This window comes from Lithobates pipiens, unplaced genomic scaffold (genome assembly GCF_037356315.1).
Source record: "Lithobates pipiens isolate NorthernLeopardFrog02 unplaced genomic scaffold, aLitPip1_a1.2 Scaffold_18, whole genome shotgun sequence".
In the NCBI taxonomy this organism is placed as follows: Eukaryota; Metazoa; Chordata; class Amphibia; order Anura; family Ranidae; genus Lithobates; species Lithobates pipiens.
This window is the reverse complement of record NW_027507758.1, coordinates 144061467-144067466: the sequence shown is the minus strand read 5'-3', so window position 1 is coordinate 144067466 and position 6000 is coordinate 144061467.

Below are 6000 nucleotides of genomic sequence, written 5' to 3'. Positions count from 1 at the left end.
TCATAGCCACCTTGTGTTACTTGGCGACGGGGAGAAGTCTCCAGGACCTGAAGTTTACAACTGGGTTCTCTCCCCAGGCTCTGGGACTCATTATTCCAGAGACCGATTCTATCATTATTCAAGTCCTGCAGAAAGACTATATTCGGGTAAGTTTTAGTCTTTAAAATTACATTCTATGTATTTAATGTAATGTATGCTAATGTAATGTTTGCTAATGTATTGTATTAATTTCTTCATTCCATAATTACCATTATTGTAATATGCTGTGAATGTCCTCTTTGTCCTCATGCATGCTGTAAGCTTTTAATGTTCCTTTTTTGTCCTTCATGCATATTTTCTTTCACTAACCTCCCCAGCATGCTATCCTAGGCCCATACACACTTAGCCTAGTAACTTAACAATGGATTTTGTCAGCTACATTTTTGTGCTTACCCTAAACACCCCCTAAAATGTGTCCAAATGTTATTGTTGTCCTCAAATTCAGGCAGAGTGCAAGAGGCCATTTTTTGGGGGCACAAACTCATTTGGAACCCACCTCCCCCCCCCCAAATGCTAAGTCAACCAATACCAATACTCTATCTGGTGACTTTGCAAAACCCATACACACCATACCTCTTTTTTGGTCATATTTCTGGATGAATTCACCAATGCATGTAGTGCAAGGGCCTGTCTGATTACATTCAAATTGTAACATAGTATTTTTTTGTCTCATATTATCTTTATTATCTTTATGAATGGCAAAATGTGCTTCAATTTGGACAGTGTGTATCCATATTTTTAGATTACGATACTTCTTACCTGTCCAGTGGGCTGCCAATAGTGTAAGTAAGGAGGAGCTGGCCAAAGTATCACACATTATTTATGCATTCAGCTCTTATGGAAGAGGAGAGTGTACAAAACATCTACCCCTTACCTCCTCCCCACCATACATTGTTTCTAATGGGCCACCAGAGGGGGTGATGAATCTGATAAGTTGACCTTACACTTTCGTCTTTAAATACTCATTTCAATTTTATACTTATGTTGGCCAAGAATATTTTGGTCAAATCTGCTTGCAATGTTATGTGCATAGTAATAGAGTAGTAATTTCTTCTTCCTTTTTTGACTCCGCAGTTTCCTTACACCCCCCAGCAATGGCAGGATCTTGCAGGCCAGTTTCAGAATCAGTGGTATTCTCCCAACTGTGGTGGTGCTATTGATGGTAAACATGTAAGGATTGTCCCACCACCCAACTCGGGCTCATACTACTACAATTACAAAGGCTTTTGCAGCATAGTGCTGCTAGCTGTTGTTTCTTCAATGTAGTGACGAGTTTATTTTTTTGGATGTTGGGAAGAACGGCCACATCTCGGATGGAAGTGTCATCATGCAGATGGAGTTTTACCATTGGCTCCAGAATGGCACCTTAAATTTGCCACCTGCTCGGGACACACATGGAGACACCCCTAGTATCCATTGGAGCACCTGCATGGGACACCATAACAAGGGTTATGGTGTCCCACACTGGTGCTCCTGCGCCCAGCTGCATAACAGCTGCTGAGTGTCCTCTACTGACACTGAATAAAGTTGACATTTCATTAGTTTCAAACACACCTAGACAACAATCTAATGAACTTATTTACATCAAAATAGACCATGAGGCCGCGTACACACGGGCGGACTGTTCGCCCAACTTTGTTTGTCAAACAGTTTCGGCAAACAGTCCGCTCAAAATTAGCATGGACGGACATGGCCACACACGGCACTTTTTGAGCGGACTGTTTCAGCGAACTGTTTGACAAACAGTTCGCTCAACTTTTGAAATGAACGGACTCGCCCACGTAAGGCGGAGGCAAATCCGCCCATTTCGAGCGCGTGTACAGGTAGGCGGGGCCCGCGAAGGAGACGTCGCGGGCTCCGCCGCCTGGAATGGACTTAAAGGGGAACCCCAACGCCGAAAAAAATCGGCGTGGGGGTTCCCCCAAAGTCCACAACAGACCCTTGTCCGAGCACGCTACCCGGCCGGCCAGGAAAGGGGGGCGAGCGAGCGCGCCCCCCCTCCTGAGCCGTACCAGGCCGCGTGCCCTCAACATGGGGGGTGCCTTGGGGAAGGGGGGGCCGCGCGGCCCCCCCACCCCAAAGCACCTTGTCCCCATGTTGATGAGGACAAGGGCCTCTTCCCGACAACCCTGGCCGTTGGTTGTCGGGGTCTGCGGGCGGGGGGCTTATCGGAATCCGGGAGCCCCCTTTAAGAAGGGGGCCCCCGGATACCGGCCCCCCACCCTATGTGAATGAGTATGGGGTACAATGTACCCCTACCCATTCACCTGTGAAATAAAGTACAAAAAAAAACACAACACAGAGAAAAAATATTTTATTGCACAGCTCCGGGGGTCTTCCGTCTTCGGGGGTCTTCTCGCCGGACTCCTCCGCTATCTTCGTGTAGCTCTTTTACTAGCGGAGGAGCCCGGCTTTCTTCCTCCCCGCTGCCGGCCTCTTCTCCCGACTTCGGGGGTCTTGTCCCCCTCTTCGGTTCTTCTGCCGGGCCACCGCGCCTTCTTATAGCTCTTTTACAGGCGGTGGCCCGGTCTTCTGTCGCCGCTGCCTTCCGTTCTTCTGTCGCCGCCTTTGGTTCTTCTGCCGGGCCACCGCGCCTTCTTGTAGCTCTTTTACAGGCGGTGGCCCGGTCTTCTGTCGCCGCTGCCTTCCGTTCTTCTGTCGCCGCCTTCGGTTCTTCTGCCGGGCCACCGCGCCTTCTTGTAGCTCTTTTACAGGCGGTGGCCCGGTCTTCTGTCGCCGCTGTCGCTGTCGCCGTCGCCGCCTTCCGTTCTTCTTCTTCTTCTTGTTCTTGTTCTTCTTCCCCAGGAGATGTTGACACGTCGCTCTCTCCGGCCGGAATGCCAGAGCCGCGCTGTGCGGTCACTTATATAGTGACAATGGGGCGGTGTCACATGGTATATGTCACATGGGTTGGTCACATGGGTTGATGTCACATGGGGACTATGACATCGTAAGGGGGCGGGGTCACCATGTGACCAACCCATGTGACATATACCATGTGACACCGCCCCATTGTCACTATATAAGTGACCGCACAGCGCGGCTCTGGCATTCCGGCCGGAGAGAGCGACGTGTCAACATCTCCTGGGGAAGAAGAACAAGAAGAAGAAGAAGAACGGAAGGCGGCGACGGCGACAGCGACAGCGGCGACAGAAGACCGGGCCACCGCCTGTAAAAGAGCTATAAGAAGGCGCGGTGGCCCGGCAGAAGAACCGAAGGCGGCGACAGAAGAACGGAAGGCAGCGGTGACAGAAGACAGGGCCACCGCCTGCAAAAGAGCTACAAGAAGGCGCGGTGGCCCGGCAGAAGAACCGAAGAGGGGGACAAGACCCCCGAAGTCGGGAGAAGAGGCCGGCGGCGGGGAGGAAGAAAGCCGGACTCCTCCGCTAGTAAAAGAGCTACACGAAGATAGCGGAGGAGTCCGGCGAGAAGACCCCCGAAGACGGAAGACCCCCGGAGCTGTGCAATAAAATATTTTTTCTCTGTGTTGTGTTTTTTTTTGTACTTTATTTCACAGGTGAATGGGTAGGGGTACATTGTACCCCATACTCATTCACATAGGGTGGGGGGCCGGTATCCGGGGGCCCCCTTCTTAAAGGGGGCTCCCGGATTCCGATAAGCCCCCCGCCCGCAGACCCCGACAACCAACGGCCAGGGTTGTCGGGAAGAGGCCCTTGTCCTCATCAACATGGGGACAAGGTGCTTTGGGGTGGGGGGGCCGCGCGGCCCCCCCTTCCCCAAGGCACCCCCCCATGTTGAGGGCACGCGGCCTGGTACGGCTCAGGAGGGGGGGCGCGCTCGCTCGCCCCCCTTTCCTGGCCGGCCGGGTAGCGTGCTCGGACAAGGGTCTGTTGTGGACTTTGGGGGAACCCCCACGCCGATTTTTTTCGGCGTTAGGGTTCCCCTTTAAGCCCATTCCAGGCGGCGGAGCCCGCGACGTCTCCGTCGCGGGCCCCGCCTACCTTCACACGCGCTCGAAATGAGCAGACTTCCCTCCGATCGGGAACAGTTTGCTCATTTCGAAAGTAGCCTACACACGGGCGGACTGTTCGCTCAAACACAGTTTCAGCGGACAGTTTTTCGGAATTTCCGAAAGACTTTGTCCGTCAAACTGTCCGCTGAAACTGTCCGCTGAAAGCCCACACACGAGCGGACTGTCCGCCCAAACACTGTTCAGCGGACAAGGTTGGGCGAACAGTCCGCCCGTGTGTACGCGGCCTGACAAATGCATTTAACTTGCATCTCCCAATAACAAAGTATTAGTGGCCAATCAAACAATGTTTACTGTCCCGCAAACAATTCCTGTGTCCACGAAAATAAAACTTGCAATTTTAAACTGTAGAACAGTAAAGAACAGTAAACAACACGGACCAGCGCTAAAGTAATAATAGGAACACAGGACAAATTATTACTTACTTTTTTGCAGCACTTTCCTGATCTTTCTATATTGCTCTTCTATCAATTTAAGGTCTGACCAGCGTTTTCTCAACTGATCCTTGTTTTGTCATACCCCAAAATTCCTGTGCAGACGTCTCACAACTTTAGCCATGATCTCGGCATTTCTGGCATTTGGGTTTGTGTAAGGTCCATGCTTCCCATCATAGTCTGTCCTCACTGAGATGTCCACTATTGCCACCATTTCTTCAAACAACATATTTGTGGCCTCATAGCTTGTCCTGGATCTGGAAGTGTCTTTCCCCTGGGTTTTCATCATTGCTGCTCTCACCACACACCTGCTGTCTCACCATCATTTACTCTCCCACTGCCCTGAAAGATAAGACGCGGGGAATACACTAGAAAGAAAGACAGGGGCAGAGTTTCATGCATGCGCAGTGTATATAAAGCCATAACACGTGATCAATGTAACAGCTGTAGAAACGGTCTGGGAGTGGAGGACGAAAGATCACCATCGCCAACACGCAAAAGGAGCCATAAAACAAAGGTACAATTGTAAATTGGGGCATTGGTGGTGTTAGCTGCCTATACTGCTTAGATTGAGGCCTATATTGGGATATAGATACAGATTATGAGTTAAGCCTGACATTATGGTTTGTCTTGTGTCATGTCTTGCAGGCATCAGAGAAATTGGGAACCTGAGGAGTACGTTTAATAAGGAGCACAAGAAGGTCCAGGAATCACAGAGATCGGGAGCATCAGCAGATGACATATATGTCCCAAGGCTGTCGTACTACCACAGCCTGCAATTTTTGTCTGACCAAACCCAACCCAGGCCATCACTGTCAACAATCCCTTCCATATTGGATGAGGCCACAGATACTAAGGTCCACCCTGGCCCTTCGACACAAGATGAAGATTTTTGGAGTAGCCCAAATTGACTCAAGTATAGCATTGTTGAACATATTTGTATCCAAAAATAGAATGATGATAACTAGACGTTATTGTTCCTAAATTTCTGCCTTCACAAATCGGTTTCAATATCAATAGACAGTAGTGGCAAAAAATGATTGGGACAAGAATGAAAAATGCTGGGGTCAGAATGATAGTCAGTCCCATTATTCCACATTCAATTTGCAACAGTCATGAGTTCACAATTGTGTGTGATTTATACCAAAATTTTAACAAAAATAATAATTATGTCCCATTTTTTTACACAGGAAAGTGTCAGTCAGGAAGAGCCCCTGGCCAGCAGCCACACAGAGTCCCAGATCCCTCCCCTACACCCTCCTGCTAAAAGGGCCAGGAAGAGCAGGAACCTAGATGAGGCCACAGCTGCTTTCCTGAGCCACGCAACAACTGCCATCAGTATGGCCCCAGATGCAGCTGAGGCATTTGGTTGTCTGACAGCAAATACGTTGAGGGATATGAATGTGGACTAAAAAAGGATGTACGAGGACCTAATCCTCCAGCTCCTCAACAAGGGGGAGGGCAGAAATTTCAGCAAGAACCCAGATCTATGATTTGGATGCCCCACCACAGCAGCCCCACCCACCACAGCAGCAT